The 18,200-nt window shown below is 40.1% G+C and overlaps 1 protein-coding gene across 3 annotated transcripts in view; it reads right to left on the reverse strand.

Annotated features, from left to right (window-relative positions):
- Positions 1-16,288, reverse strand: part of LOC141264794 (uncharacterized) — a 190,835-nt gene extending 174,547 nt beyond the window's left edge. The window contains exons 1-2 of one of the 3 annotated variants that reach the window (XM_073677105.1): positions 16,170-16,288; positions 14,539-14,977 (exon numbers count right to left, since the gene is read on the reverse strand). The gene's annotated coding sequence lies outside the window, so the exon portion shown is untranslated. Of the gene's footprint in view, positions 1-1,461; positions 1,768-14,538; positions 14,978-16,169 lie in introns of those variants that run through there. The other 2 variants (XM_073677106.1, XM_073677104.1) reach the window with 2 other exon arrangements.
- Positions 16,289-18,200: the final 1,912 nt, after the last annotated feature.

Below are 18,200 nucleotides of genomic sequence, written 5' to 3' on the forward strand. Positions count from 1 at the left end.
TATGTTCCCCCACTAATAATAAAGACATTCAAAAATAAATAATATAATAATAATATAATTAATAAGATAATGATAGTACAAAATAAACATTTATATTACTGCGTCTATAAAACTCAGATCTATAAAAATATGAAACTTATTCTTCCTGTACAGTAAACACTATAAAGCAAAAAAAAAAATGGAATTACATTGTATTTGTCATTTATACAGCACTTGAATTTTCCCCATTTCCAGTACATTATATGGTAAAGTAAATTGTGGCATTGAAAATGACAAGTTATCCTGCAAAAACCAAGACCTGAGACGGCTATCTGGATGGAAAATAAAAAGGCAAGATGGCTCATTTTTAAATCTGCTACATTTTGCACATATCACACAATAAGTAATGCTATTTACCCTCCATGGGACCATCCTGATGTAGTTCCTGAGCTCCTGGTCCATCATACGCAGTACAGTCTCTCCCACCTGCTTCCAGTACAGCTCTGCTCAGCCTCAATCACGGATATAGAGGTAATTCTACCTTTGTAATACACTGTACAGCACCCTGCCTGATCCATGTTATCATCTGCCATATGTATCAGTATTGTTAGCTAGTTTGTCTCAGAGCTCAACTTTCCTGCAATCCTCTGCAAAAAAAGAACTAGACAGCGCAGAGCTGAGACACAAGCTGACTTGTATTTGTTGCTTGCAGCTGTAAGCTCAGTTATGTGAAACTGCAAATGCTGCTCTGTTGATATATTTGGCTGAAAATAATCCTCTGCCATATGCATCAACAGAGAAACACTTGCAGTTTCACATCACTGATCTGTCTGCCACAGGCAACAAACACAGCTTATCTCTGCACTACTGGTAATTATAAAGTAAAGTGCAGGAGTAAAGTGCAGCAAGCAGTGATGTCCAAACGCTCGGTCAGCTATAAGTGATGTAGAGGCGGAAGATAAAATGGAGTTGAGAACTATACAGACAGCGCACAGAAGCATAAGGATAATTCTTCACTTAGATTAGTTCAATGATAACTCAGAGACATAGTGCTAGTCATCAGGAAGGGGTCTGCAGCACTGAAGAGAGGCCGGGTGCTGCTGATTGGAAATGTGGTTTTAGTAGAAAAACATAGGGCCATGAATTCAGCTATGTGAACACAAATGAACAGAGGGGCAGTCGGAGATGGAAAAAAAGACACAAAGATGCAATAAAGAAACTTGATATCTTGGCTATGAATTTGCATTTACCGTGGGAGTAACCCTGTAAAATCTGACTAGCTTGTGCAGCAGCTGTTTGGCATTGAGCTCTGCTGCTGACTTGTAACCAGAATAGTGTCATGTTCTCAGCTGTGTCCCTTGTGATCTGCACATAGTTACTCTATCACTGTGGCTACGGTGCTTTCCTTTATGGTTTTCACCCTTACATTTCACCATGTCGGGCCCCTAGTAAAGCTGAATCCCTATAGAGACGTGTACTCACCTCCTCAAAGTCATAATCATAGACATAATAGGAATATTGTTCAGACTTTTCCATCTGGGCATCAGAAAAAGGCAACACAAAGGGTTGAGCAGCTGGAAGCATCTCCAAGGACAAACCAAGGAGAAGCAGGAGACACAAGGAGAAGTCATCTGTTCTGTACATCATCAGCGACAATGGGCGACCGGCGGAATAACGGAGGATTCGCTCCCTGCTGCTGCTCTTATGAAGGGTGTGAGCAGAGGGAATATTAGTAAGTGCTGCCAAGAAGGTGCAAGGCTTGTTAACCCTATGTGGTGAGGCAGGCAGTGGCCATGCAACCTCCGCCATTTACCCATATGGGAATGGTAGAAAAATCAGGAGTCAGATTCTTGTAGCGAATCTGATTACCTAATTGTCAGGATCGTGCGGCTGAAACTGCTGTTCCTTTATCTCAATGTGTCTCCATGTGGAGAGATCCACAGATAATAGGACATTGCTACATGTTATCGGCAGAGGAGTATTTCTCTATATTGAGTATTAGGCCCTGTATTTCCCCTATAACTGTAGTATTGCACATCGGCCATTCATGTGACTGTAGAAGGTATGGAAAGGAAATCCTGAGAACACGGACTGTTGGTGGCCCTTGAAGACTGGAGTTGTGCACCCCTGCTCTACCACAACGGCCAGGATTGGAGAGAGTGCCGCTCAACGGTGACTTGGCGGCATCACTGATTAGAAATATAGAATCCTAGAATGTTAGAGTCGGAGGGGACCTCCAGGGTCATCATGTACAACCCCCGGCTCAATGCAGGAGTCACTACACCATCTCAGACAGATGTCTGTCCAGCCTCTGAAGACGTCCATTGTAGGAGACCTCACCACCTCTCGTGGCCGCCTGTCCCACTCATTGATCACCTCACTGTCAGAAAGTTTTTTCTAAACTGGATACTTTTTGGATACAGTAATTGAGCATTGTCTGCTGATGAGAGATGAACAAATGTGGACAATCGTGACTAATCGAATTTTGGAGAACCGACATTATTATGATACAATTTGCACTGATCCATCCCGCAGTCCTTCATCTGGATATTTTACAGGGCTGGGAAAGGATTAAAAAAAGAATGACTCCGCTCCTCGCTCCTCTCCCCGTTCCTCTCCCCGCTCCTGTCCCCACTCCTGTCCCCGCTCCCTGCTCCACTCCCCGCTCCACTCTCCTCTCACCTCCCCTTTCCTAGCTCCTCTCCCCTCTCCCTACTCCTCTCCTTGCTCCTCTCCCCGCTCCTCTCCCTGCTCCTCTCCCTGCTCCTCTCCTCTCCTCACTCCTCTCCTCGCTCCTCTCCCCTTTCCCTGCTCCTCTCCCTGCTCCTCTCCTCGCTCCTCTCCCCTCTCCCTGCTCCTCTCCTCGCTCCTCTCCCCTCTCCCTGCTCCTCTCCCTGCTCCTCTCCTCTCCTCGCTCCTCTCCTCGCTCCTCTCCCCTTTCCCTGCTCCTCTCCCTGCTCCTCTCCTCGCTCCTCTCCCCTCTCCCTGCTCCTCTCCTCGCTCCTCTCCCCTCTCCCTGCTCCTCTACCCACTCCTCGCTCCCCTGCCCTTTCCTCACTCTTCTTTACTCTCCCGCTCTTCACCCCTCTTCACTCACCATCACATGGTGCACAACACATGATTACGACTTTGAGGTTCATAGTGCCCATTACAAGAATGCTGTGCCCCAAATGACGACTGGAAGATCCAAAGAGCAGAGAGGACAGGAGAGGGGCGAGATAACGACAGGAGAGGGGCGAGATAACGACAGGAGAGGGGCGAGATAACGACAGGAGAGGGGCGAGATAACGACAGGAGAGGGGCGAGATAACGACAGGAGAGGGGCGAGATAACGACAGGAGAGGGGCGAGATAACGACAGGAGAGGGGCGAGATAACGACAGGAGAGGGGCGAGATAACGACAGGAGAGGGGCGAGATAACGACAGGAGAGGGGCGAGATAACGACAGGAGAGGGGCGAGATAACGACAGGAGAGGGGCGAGATAACGACAGGAGAGGGGCGAGATAACGACAGGAGAGGGGCGAGATAACGACAGGTGAAGGGGGGACCTCAGGACAGGTGATTATAAGCTTTTATTACCTCTTCCCTTAATTTATTCTGCTTTCTGGTCAAAGTAAAATAAACATTTTCTCAATAATTTCAGTTTGGGTGACTATTAATCAGATCAACAAACAATTGAATCTTATCTGCCCGACATGAATTTCGGGAGCTTTGATCTTCTCTAATGGGGGCATTGTAAAGCTCAATCTCATCCTGGGGATCTCAGACTACATCCGGCCCCAGTATTCATCCCAGCTAAGCTGGACTCACTGAAGTTCCATAAAGGAGCAGAGATACAGTGTAAAGCATAGGGGAAAGGATATAAGGCTGGGACCATTAAACCACTTTTCACTAAGAATTTTTCATTTCATATTTATTAAGCACAAAAATAATGAAAATGACAAATAACATGAACAATGTGGCCCTCAGGGCTCAGAATGCTTCCTATCTAGGGTTACAATGGTGGCACTCCAGGATGGAGCCTCTGGTAACTCTCAGCTTTCTGTCGGCTCGGTGCCCTCCTGACGCTTTTGTTTTGGCTACCATGTTTAACATCCAATCGCTGGACGCCCAGTGATTGATTGCAGCAAGCAATCGATGAATTGCAGGTCTGCAGCAGGCAGAGCGTTATCCTTGTCCTCTGTGACTGTCAGCTCTTCTTCTTCTGACGGCTCAGAGCTCAGCGTCAGGTCCTGTTGGTATAAATGGAGTCGGATCAGAATCAGCATCATAAAATCTGTCCCGAGGACACAGACAGCCTCTGGGGTGCGTCAGTCGGGAGCTGTGGACGTCTCACTGCCCCATGGTTCGCTCTCAGCCTCTCATCATCACAGTATTATGTGTTTTATTCCCTTATTGCCCCTCGCTTGTCCAGATGGGGGGCGCAGTGTCACGACTACAAGAAGCAATAGCCAGTCCGGAGCCGCTGGGATAATCTGGGGCTTGTGAACACCGTCCAGTCTGAGTTTATTAAACCTGCACCATGGTTCATTCTTAGAAAAAAAAGTCAGATTTCATGGGGGCAGAATCATCAACTGTAAGAAATGCAAACAAAATTAATGATGTCATTTAGTGCCCCCCACTCAAAAATATAAAGGGGTTCAAACTTACAACACAAACCTATGTCACCAAAGAGTGCCCATATGATAGCGTTATATATTATACAATGTATCAGTCACATACAGAGGTGAGTCTAATCTATCTCACTGTACACTGCCCATATGATAGCGTTATATATTATACAATGTATCAGTCACATACAGAGGTGAGTCTAATCTATATCACTCTACACTGCCCATATGATAGCACTATATATTATACAATGTATCACATACAGAGGTGAGTCTAATCTATATCACTGTACACTGCCCATATGATAGCGCTATATATTATACAATGTATCAGTCACATACAGAGGTGAGTCTAATCTATATCACCGTACACTGCCCATATGATAGCACTATATATTATACAATGTATCACATACAGAGGTGAGTCTAATCTATATCACTGTACACTGCCCATATGATAGCGCTATATATTATACAATGTATCAGTCACATACAGAGGTGAGTCTAATCTATATCACTGTACACTGCCCATATGATAGCGCTATATATTATACAATGTATCAGTCACATACAGAGGTGAGTCTAATCTATATCACCGTACACTCCCCATATGATAGCGCTATATATTATACAATGTATCAGTCACATACAGAGGTGAGTCTAATCTATATCACCGTACACTGCCCATATGATAGCGCTATATATTATACAATGTATCAGTCACATACAGAGGTGAGTCTAATCTATATCACTGTACACTCCCCATATGATAGCGCTATATATTATACAATGTATCACATACAGAGGTGAGTCTAATCTATATCACTGTACACTGCCCATATGATAGCGCTATATATTATACAATGTATCAGTCACATACAGAGGTGAGTCTAATCTATATCACCGTACACTGCCCATATGATAGCACTATATATTATACAATGTATCACATACAGAGGTGAGTCTAATCTATATCACTGTACACTGCCCATATGATAGCGCTATATATTATACAATGTATCAGTCACATACAGAGGTGAGTCTAATCTATATCACTGTACACTGCCCATATGATAGCGCTATATATTATACAATGTATCAGTCACATACAGAGGTGAGTCTAATCTATATCACCGTACACTCCCCATATGATAGCGCTATATATTATACAATGTATCAGTCACATACAGAGGTGAGTCTAATCTATATCACCATACACTGCCCATATGATAGCGCTATATATTATACAATTTATCAGTCACATACAGAGGTGAGTCTAATCTATATCACCGTACACTGCCCATATGATAGCGCTATATATTATACAATTTATCAGTCACATACAGAGGTGAGTCTAATCTATATCACTGTACACTGCCCATATGATAGCGCTATATATTATACAATGTATCAGTCACATACAGAGGTGAGTCTAATCTATATCACTGTACACTGCCCATATGATAGCACTATATATTATACAATGTATCAGTCACATACAGAGGTGAGTCTAATCTATATCACTGTACACTGCCCATATGATAGCGCTATATATTATACAATGTATCAGTCACATACAGAGGTGAGTCTAATCTATATCACCGTACACTGCCCATATGATAGCGCTATATATTATACAATGTATCACATACAGAGGTGAGTCTAATCTATATCACTGTACACTGCCCATATGATAGCACTATATATTATACAATGTATCACATACAGAGGTGAGTCTAATCTATATCACTGTACACTGCCCATATGATAGCGCTATATATTATACAATGTATCAGTCACATACAGAGGTGAGTCTAATCTATATCACCATACACTCCCCATATGATAGCGCTATATATTATACAATGTATCAGTCACATACAGAGGTGAGTCTAATCTATATCACTGTACACTGCCCATATGATAGCGCTATATATTATACAATGTATCAGTCACATACAGAGGTGAGTCTAATCTATATCACCATACACTGCCCATATGATAGCGCTATATATTATACAATTTATCAGTCACATACAGAGGTGAGTCTAATCTATATCACCGTACACTGCCCATATGATAGCGCTATATATTATACAATTTATCAGTCACATACAGAGGTGAGTCTAATCTATATCACTCTACACTGCCCATATGATAGCGCTATATATTATACAATGTATCAGTCACATACAGAGGTGAGTCTAATCTATATCACTGTACACTGCCCATATGATAGCGCTATATATTATACAATGTATCACATACAGAGGTGAGTCTAATCTATATCACCGTACACTGCCCATATGATAGCGCTATATATTATACAATGTATCAGTCACATACAGAGGTGAGTCTAATCTATATCACCGTACACTGCCCATATGATAGCGCTATATATGATACAATGTATCACATACAGAGGTGAGTCTAATCTATATCACTGTACACTGCCCATATGATAGCGCTATATATTATACAATGTATCAGTCACATACAGAGGTGAGTCTAATCTATATCACTGTACACTGCCCATATGATAGAGCTATATATTATACAATGTATCACATACAGAGGTGAGTCTAATCTATATCACCGTACACTGCTCATATGATAGCACTATATATTATACAATGTATCACATACAGAGGTGAGTCTAATCTATATCACTGTACACTGCCCATATGATAGCGCTATATATTATACAATGTATCACATACAGAGGTGAGTCTAATCTATATCACCGTACACTGCCCATATGATAGCGCTATATATTATACAATGTATCACATACAGAGGTGAGTCTAATCTATATCACCGTACACTGCCCATATGATAGCGCTATATATTATACAATGTATCACATACAGAGGTGAGTCTAATCTATATCACCGTACACTGCCCATATGATAGCGCTATATATTATACAATGTATCAGTCACATACAGAGGTGAGTCTAATCTATATCACTGTACACTGCCCATATGATAGAGCTATATATTATACAATGTATCAGTCACATACAGAGGTGAGTCTAATCTATATCACTGTACACTGCCCATATGATAGCGCTATATATTATACAATGTATCACATACAGAGGTGAGTCTAATCTATATCACTGTACACTGCCCATATGATAGCGCTATATATTATACAATGTATCAGTCACATACAGAGGTGAGTCTAATCTATATCACTGTACACTGCCCATATGATAGCGCTATATATTATACAATGTATCACATACAGAGGTGAGTCTAATCTATATCACCGTACACTGCCCATATGATAGCGCTATATATTATACAATGTATCAGTCACATACAGAGGTGAGTCTAATCTATATCACCGTACACTGCCCATATGATAGCGCTATATATGATACAATGTATCACATACAGAGGTGAGTCTAATCTATTTCACTGTACACTGCCCATATGATAGCGCTATATATTATACAATGTATTGGTCACATACAGAGGTGAGTCTAATCTATATCACCATACACTGCTCATATGATAGCGCTATATATTATACAATGTATCAGTCACATACAGAGGTGAGTCTAATCTATATCACTGTACACTGCCCATATGATAGCGCTATATATTATACAATGTATCAGTCACATACAGAGGTGAGTCTAATCTATATCACTGTACACTGCCCATATGATAGCGCTATATATTATACAATGTATCAGTCACATACAGAGGTGAGTCTAATCTATATCACCGTACACTGCCCATATGGTAGCGCTATATATTATACAATGTATCACATACAGAGGTGAGTCTAATCTATATCACTGTACACTGCCCATATGATAGCGCTATATATTATACAATGTATCAGTCACATACAGAGGTGAGTCTAATCTATATCACTGTACACTGCCCATATGATAGCGCTATATATTATACAATGTATCACATACAGAGGTGAGTCTAATCTATATCACCGTACACTGCCCATATGATAGCGCTATATATTATACAATGTATCACATACAGAGGTGAGTCTAATCTATATCACTGTACACTGCCCATATGATAGCACTATATATTATACAGTGTATCAGTCACATATAGAGGTGAGTCTAATCTATATCACTGTACACTGCCCATATGATAGCGCTATATATTATACAATGTATCACATACAGAGGTGAGTCTAATCTATATCACCGTATACTGCCCATATGATAGCGCTATATATTATACAATGTATCACATACAGAGGTGAGTCTAATCTATATCACCGTACACTGCCCATATGATAGCACTATATATTATACAACGTATCACATACAGAGGTGAGTCTAATCTATATCACTGTACACTGCCCATATGATAGCGCTATATATTATACAATGTATCAGTCACTTACAGAGGTGAGTCTAATCTATATCACCGTACACTGCCCATATGATAGCACTATATATTATACAATGTATCACATACAGAGGTGAGTCTAATCTATATCACCGTACACTGCCCATATGATAGCACTATATATTATACAATGTATCACATACAGAGGTGAGTCTAATCTATATCACTGTACACTGCCCATATGATAGCGCTATATATTATACAATGTATCAGTCACTTACAGAGGTGAGTCTAATCTATATCACCATACACTGCCCATATGATAGAGCTATATATTATACAATGTATCAGTCACATACAGAGGTGAGTCTAATCTATATCACCGTACACTGCCCATATGATAGCGCTATATATTATACAATGTATCAGTTACATATAGAGGTGAGTCTAATCTATATCACCATACACTGCCCATATGATAGCGCTATATATTATACAATGTATCAGTCACATACAGAGGTGAGTGTAATCTATATCACTGTACACTGCCCATATGATAGCACTATATATTATACAATGTATCACATACAGAGGTGAGTCTAATCTATATCACTGTACACTGCCCATATGATAGAGCTATATATTATACAATGTATCAGTCACATACAGAGGTGAGTCTAATCTATATCACTGTACACTGCCCATATGATAGCGCTATATATTATACAATGTATCAGTCACATACAGAGGTGAGTCTAATCTATATCACTGTACACTGCCCATATGATAGAGCTATATGTTATACAATGTATCACATACAGAGGTGAGTCTAATCTATATCACCGTACACTGCCCATATGATAGCGCTATATATTATGCAATGTATCAGTCACATACAGAGGTGAGTCTAATCTATATCACTGTACACTGCCCATATGATAGCGCTATATATTATACAATGTATCAGTCACATACAGAGGTGAGTCTAATCTATATCACTGTACACTGCCCATATGATAGCGCTATATATTATACAATGTATCAGTCACATACAGAGGTGAGTCTAATCTATATCACCGTACACTGCCCATATGATAGCGCTATATATTATACAATGTATCAGTCACATACAGAGGTGAGTCTAATCTATATCACCGTACACTGCCCATATGATAGCGCTATATATTATACAATGTATCAGTCACATACAGAGGTGAGTCTAATCTATATCACTGTACACTGCCCATATGATAGCACTATATATTATACAATGTATCACATACAGAGGTGAGTCTAATCTATATCACCATACACTGCCCATATGATAGCGCTATATATTATACAATGTATCACATACAGAGGTGAGTCTAATCTATATCACCGTACACTGCCCATATGATAGCGCTATATATTATACAATGTATCAGTCACATACAGAGGTGAGTCTAATCTATATCACTGTACACTGCCCATATGATAGCGCTATATATTATACAATGTATCAGTCACATACAGAGGTGAGTCTAATCTATATCACCGTACACTGCCCGTATGATAGCGCTATATATTATACAATGTATCACATACAGAGGTGAGTCTAATCTATATCACCGTACACTGCCCATATGATAGCGCTATATATTATACAATGTATCAGTCACATACAGAGGTGAGTCTAATCTATATCACTGTACAATGCCCATATGATAGCGCTATATATTATACAATGTATCAGTCACATAGAGGAGAGTCTAATCTATATCACCGTACACTGCCCATATCATAGCGCTATATATTATACAATGTATCACATACAGAGGTGAGTCTAATCTATATCACCGTACACTGCCCATATGATAGCGCTATATATTATACAATGTATCACATACAGAGGTGAGTCTAATCTATATCACTGTACACTGCCCATATGATAGCGCTATATATTATACAATGTGTCACATACAGAGGTGAGTCTAATCTATATCACTGTACACTGCCCATATGATAGCGCTATATATTATACAATGTATCACATACAGAGGTGAGTCTAATCTATATCACTGTACACTGCCCATATGATAGCGCTATATATTATACAATGTATCACATACAGAGGTGAGTCTAATCTATATCACTGTACACTGCCCATATGATAGCGCTATATATTATACAATGTATCACATACAGAGGTGAGTCTAATCTATATCACTGTACACTGCCCATATGATAGCGCTATATATTATACAATGTATCACATACAGAGGTGAGTCTAATCTATATCACCGTACACTGCCCATATGATAGCGCTATATATTATACAATGTATCACATACAGAGGTGAGTCTAATCTATATCACTGTATACTGCCCATATGATAGCGCTATATATTATACAATGTATCACATACAGAGGTGAGTCTAATCTATATCACTGTACACTCCCCATATGATAGCGCTATATATTATACAATGTATCACATACAGAGGTGAGTCTAATCTATATCACCGTACACTGCCCATATGATAGCACTATATATTATACAATGTATCACATACAGAGGTGAGTCTAATCTATATCACCGTACACTGCCCATATGATAGCGCTATATATTATACAATGTATCACATACAGAGGTGAGTCTAATCTATATCACTGTACACTCCCCATATGATAGCGCTATATATTATACAATGTATCACATACAGAGGTGAGTCTAATCTATATCACCGTACACTGCCCATATGATAGCGCTATATATTATACAATGTGTCACATACAGAGGTGAGTCTAATCTATATCACCATACACTGCCCATATGATAGCGCTATATATTATACAATGTATCAGTCACATACAGAGGTGAGTCTAATCTATATCACTGTACACTGCCCATATGATAGCGCTATATATTATACAATGTATCAGTCACATACAGAGGTGAGTCTAATCTATATCACTGTACACTGCCCATATGATAGCGCTATATATTATACAATGTATCACATACAGAGGTGAGTCTAATCTATATCACTGTACACTGCCCGTATGATAGCGCTATATATTATACAATGTATCAGTCACATACAGAGGTGAGTCTAATCTATATCACCGTACACTGCCCATATGATAGCGCTATATATTATACAATGTATCACATACAGAGGTGAGTCTAATCTATATCACCGTACACTGCCCATATGATAGCGCTATATATTATACAATGTGTCACATACAGAGGTGAGTCTAATCTATATCACCGTACACTGCCCATATGATAGCGCTATATATTATACAATGTATCAGTCACATACAGAGGTGAGTCTAATCTATATCACTGTACACTGCCCATATGATAGCGCTATATATTATACAATGTATCAGTCACATACAGAGGTGAGTCTAATCTATATCACCGTACACTGCCCATATGATAGCGCTATATATTATACAATGTATCAGTCACATACAGAGGTGAGTCTAATCTATATCACTGTACACTGCCCATATGATAGCGCTATATATTATACAATGTATCAGTCACATACAGAGGTGAGTCTAATCTATATCACCGTACACTGCCCATATGATAGCGCTATATATTATACAATGTATCAGTCACATACAGAGGTGAGTCTAATCTATATCACTGTACACTGCCCATATGATAGCACTATATATTATACAATGTATCACATACAGAGGTGAGTCTAATCTATATCACCGTACACTGCCCATATGATAGCGCTATATATTATACAATGTATCAGTCACATACAGAGGTGAGTCTAATCTATATCACTGTACACTGCCCATATGATAGCGCTATATATTATACAATGTATCAGTCACATACAGAGGTGAGTCTAATCTATATCACCGCACACTGCCCATATGATAGCGCTATATATTATACAATGTATCAGTCACATACAGAGGTGAGTCTAATCTATATCACCGCACACTGCCCATATGATAGCGCTATATATTATACAATGTATCAGTAACATACAGAGGTGAGTCTAATCTATATCACCGTACACTGCCCATATGATAGCGCTATATATTATACAATGTATCACATACAGAGGTGAGTCTAATCTATATCACCGTACACTGCCCATATGATAGCGCTATATATTATACAATGTATCAGTCACATACAGAGGTGACTCTAATCTATATCACTGTACACTGCCCATATGATAGCGCTATATATTATACAATGGGGAGCAGAAGACGGGGGAGATCTTGGCTTGAATTGTAGACCTGGGTTTGACATGACCGCAATCTCCCAGGGTTACACATATTCACTCACCGGTCCATGGTGGGAGTCCTTGTACCCTCCCGTAAACTCCTCATTCTTCGGGGGTTGAGGTTTGGCCAGAACTGATGTTTGGTTGATGGTGGAAATCACCAAGAAGGACCCAAAAGCCACAAGTTGCCAGAATAACTTCATTATACTGTTTACACGTCCCGTGTTACAGGATGGGCACAGGCAGGATAACTTTCCTCCGCTGGTTTAATGAAGGGTGTGAGCGAAATATACAAGATGCTTCTGCCAAGAAATTTAATTAGTATTAACTCTTCATAATCCAGTCAGTTGATGGTTAGTCTGGCGTACCAGGGTTAATGTAGAATGAAGGTCGGGGTATTAGGGCAGGGGAAAGCCTTTTTAGACAATAATTGCAAACACAATTGCTGTTAATGCTGTACATAATGGAGCCTAATTTCATTCATGTAACAGCTAGCATGCAATACTTTAGTAGGAGAGCTAGCCCGGCCCTGAGGAGCCACAGTGTGAGATTACACTGCATTCTGCAACTCCATAAATCTAGGACTAAAGGTTATTGTATGGATACAGAAAAAAGAGGGGTCGCTCTACTGTAAGCAATTTTGGTGCTCTGAAGTAATACGTTACTCAATAATAAAAGGAACTCCGGCACTCCAATGAAGATGCAAAGGAATTTATTCTTTGTGAAAATGGAAACAACAACCCCATAGACGATACACAGGCCAACGTTTCGACCTACATGGTCTTTTTCAGGGCCTTTTCTTAAATATAAACAAAATGATAAACATAAGAGATGCGAATGAAAATCAAAAATTACCAATAATAATCACAGTCTGTGGGTGCTAGACCTGTATTGACACAAATACTTGAGCATAATAAGTAAAAATATTGCTTCTAGGCAAAAAATGACATATGTGATACATGCATAGAGATACATAAATGTACAAGGGGTTCAATTCAATAATCCAAGAAAAACTGTTTATAGACATCAAGGGTTATGCACAATATCGTAAGATATTTGCTTCCTAATGGTAAAAGGAAAATGTGGAGACATTTATGGTGTGGTATTCACATGATTCATTCTTATAGGAAAGGAGAAATAGAGAAAAGAGAGAAAAAAAAGAGAGAAAAAAAGGGGGGAAAATAAAGGGGGGGAGGGGGGGGGAGAATTGAATATATTGTAGAGGGAAGAGGGAAGGAAACCACGTTCTGTCTCTAGGGATCCGTATAAGCGACAGGCACATCAGGAGAAAGATCGCATGACAACTGATTACACAGAAAATAAAGAGAGCACTGTCAGAAGGCAATTGTGGGGCATACCTGGGAGATGGGGAAATAATCTTGATACTTGTAGCGGTGAGACGCCGTGCGGTGTGCCTAGAGTGAGGTCCCATCCTTTTTATACCCGATGCTGCAGTAAGTGCCGTGAACGTGGTGATACCGCTAATGGATATCCGGTCCTGCGCAGTGTGAGTAAAAGGACTTCCGGTACGTGTGTTGGAACGCAGAGGGAAGTAGTGGAACGCATGGAAGTTCCTGTCATGCGCAATAAATTAGTTGCACTCCAAGATGCTAGTATACATAGAAGAGAGTCTGCCGGTAATGCAATTAAAGGTAAAGCGGTCTCAATATATCTGATGTCGGGGAAGGAATATTGTCAGGAAGGTACTATTCTGTACACTGGGGGGGGGGAAGGAAAATGTGCGACTACACATTTGGTAGTTCAGATCTGGAATCACAGAAAACTCTAATTAGAAACCTGAAAGATAGATAAAGAAAAAAAAAAAAAAAAAAGAGAAAACATAAGTGGCATATAATCGCATAATACCATAACACATGGTATCACAATTAGTGGTGTATCTCATATTCTCTGTTTAGTCCCTTTGGAGTCAAAGTCTGTAAAGTGTGTATCCAGTATAGCTCACGTTTTTTAAGTAATTGGATTCGATCGCCCCCCTGTCGATGTGGAGGAATGTGATCTATCACCTGGTATCTCAATTGCGAGACACCATGTGACATCGCCAAAAAATGTGCTGGTATAGGAAGCATCGTACGTTTACATCGGATCGTGGACTTATGTTGTGAGATGCGGTCTCGGATATGTTGGGAAGTTTCACCAACATATCCGAGACCGCAGGGACATTTAATGAGGTACACTACATAAGAGGAGTCACAAGAGAAATATTCTTTTATGGAAAAACGTTTACCAGAAAGAGGGTGTGTGAATGTGTCTCCCTTAGTGATATTGGAGCACTGTAAACACCCGAGGCAGGGAAAGGTTCCCTTGCAGGGGGTGGCCAAAGTGCGCTGAATGGGACCTACATGTGTGGACCCTACATCCGCCCTAACAAGGTGATCACGGATATTTCGTGGTCTTTTATGGCACAATAATGGAACTACACCAAACTCCTGTATTTTAGGATAAGATTGGCTTAATAGAGGCCAATGTTTCCTAATGCACTCAAATATTGGTCCACCGAAGGGATGATACGTGTTTATAAAGGCCAATCATGGGTCATCTTTCCTTTTGGTATACATTCGAGCAGATTGATTTAAAATGTGAGATGGATAGCCTCTCTGTTGAAATCTAACGTTCATCTCCTCATGTCTAATTTTCCTGATATCTGTATTGGAAACTATGCGGTCTACCCTGTTGTGTTGTGATTTGGGTAGTGCTCTCTTGACATGGCGTGGATGGCAACTGGAGTATAACAGTAAACTGTTTTTATCTGTTGGTTTAATGAATAGATCACTTGTGAGACAGCCCGTGTCAGTCAGTGTGATGTGTGTGTCCAAAAATTGTATGGAATGTGGGTCATATTGGATAGTGAATTTTAAATTAGCCACTTTTGTGTTGAGGTCACTAAAAAAGGTTTTTAGTTCATTCTCTGTGCCAGTCCAGATGAAAAATATATCATCAATGAACCTTTTCCAGTATAATACGTGATTACCAAAGAGTGGGTGGGTATATACATAGTCATTCTCAAACCGGTCCATGAATATATTTGCATACGAAGGCGCCATGTTCGAGCCCATTGCTGTCCCCCTCCTTTGAAAATAGAATCTGTCTTCAAACATGAAAATTTTTTTAGTGAGGATTATGGTTAGTAAATCGTTACAAAAGTCGATCTGTTCTGTCGAATATGAAGTATGGGTCCTTAGAAATTTTTTAGTGGCACTGATGCCTTCCTGATGATTGATACTGGTGTAAAGACTATTAACATCCATTGTAGTTAAGAAACTGTCAGTGGGGATGGGTCCTAATTCTTTTATAGTTGTTAAGAAATGAGTGGTGTCCTTAAGATATGATGTGATCTTCTCTATGTGCGGTGTCAAGATTTTTTCTAATGTAATCGCTAGAGGGGACAAAATCGAGTTTGTGGAGGCAACAATGGGCCTACCAGGGGGCTTCTGTAAATTTTTGTGTATCTTGGGTAAGGTATAGAATACTAGCGTAATTGGATTGGTGTTAATCAAAAACTCTGAGAGTTTGGTGTCAATCACACCTTTTTGAGAATGACATATAATCAAATCTTTGATGTGGTTAGCTATCTCAAGTGTAGGATTACGCGATATCGGCAGGTACGTTTCCCTATCGTTCAATTGGGTATATATCTCTGATATATAATATGTCCGGTCCATGATGACGATTGCGCCCCCTTTGTCGGCCGGCTTTATAATGAGATCTTTTCTTTTTTTCAGTGAGTGAAGGGCCATGTTCTCCTCTGGATTCAAATTATTTTTATTATGTAAATTGCCCCTTTTGATGGTTTGTATAAAACAATCAATGTCCTTTTGGACTAAATCGATGTAAGTCTCAACGTGATGATATGTGCGAGGCGGTTGAAAACGACTGGGGACACGTAATTCCAAGTCACGGAGAAAAAAACATACCAACATTAGACTGGTCGCTAGGAATGTCCATATGTCCCATTTCTGCTGAGAAATGGACTTTCAATCTTAAAGTTCTGAAGAACCGTTGAAGTTCCTGCTCCAACAAAAATGTATCAAAGGGAGGCGTGGGGCAAAAGGAAAGTCCTTTTTGTAATAGCCTTATTTCAGCCGGTGCTAAGGATTGTGAGGAAATGTTGTATACAATATTAGTCATACCTGCGATCGGGTGGTCATCCGAGGACTGTCTGTTCGCCGGTCGCCTCCCACGCCTCGTCTTATTCTGAGTGGACGATTCCTTCGCTGATCTAAAAAATAGTTCGAAGTATAGGTACCTCTCTCGCTGTCGGTAGAGGAGTTTCGGCTTGGAGAAGAATTGTATCCTCGTCTGTAAGGTCTGCTGCTTCGGCCCTGTTCGGAGAAATGCCATCTGTATACTTGGTTGTTGAGATAATCCTCAGCGTCAGCATCTTCATTGGAGTGCCGGAGTTCCTTTTATTATTGTATGGATACAGTCATCATCATGAGAAATGGTTATTCACACAAACAGCTAAAACACAAAATGTTATCAAATCCGCTTGCTCCGTCCCCGAGGAGCAACATTATCAAATCACATTGCATCCTGCAATTCCAGGAATTCCATGCAATTTAAGAACAAGTTTATTTTATAGGTTAAGTCAATCACCACTTTGACATCATTGAGCAATGATAATTCACGCTACAGTAATCTTATCATACAAAACATTATCAATCGAGCTTGCTCCACCACTGAGGAGCAATGTCAGATTATACTGCAACCTGCACTTACTGCATGTATAGAATAGATACATAGTCATACAATACTTAATCACTTAGCAATGGTTGACCGCACACCAGCTCTCATGCAAAACTTTATCAATTTAGCTTTTCCCGCCCCTGAGGAGCTCTATTGTGATTAATTGCATAAATGCAACTTGGACATTGGATCACCGGATAGCGATCACTTTGGTAATACTGGGACCAGTTGAACAATGGTTCTTCACCCTGTAGGGTTTTTTTTACTCACTTGGGTGAGTCGGGAGGCAAACAGAAAGCGTTTTCATTTAAATGTC

The sequence above is a fragment of the Phyllobates terribilis genome, unplaced genomic scaffold (genome assembly GCF_046119375.1).
Source record: "Phyllobates terribilis strain yellow unplaced genomic scaffold, ASM4611937v1 Scaffold_4__5_contigs__length_816908805, whole genome shotgun sequence".
NCBI classification, from domain to species: Eukaryota; Metazoa; Chordata; class Amphibia; order Anura; family Dendrobatidae; genus Phyllobates; species Phyllobates terribilis.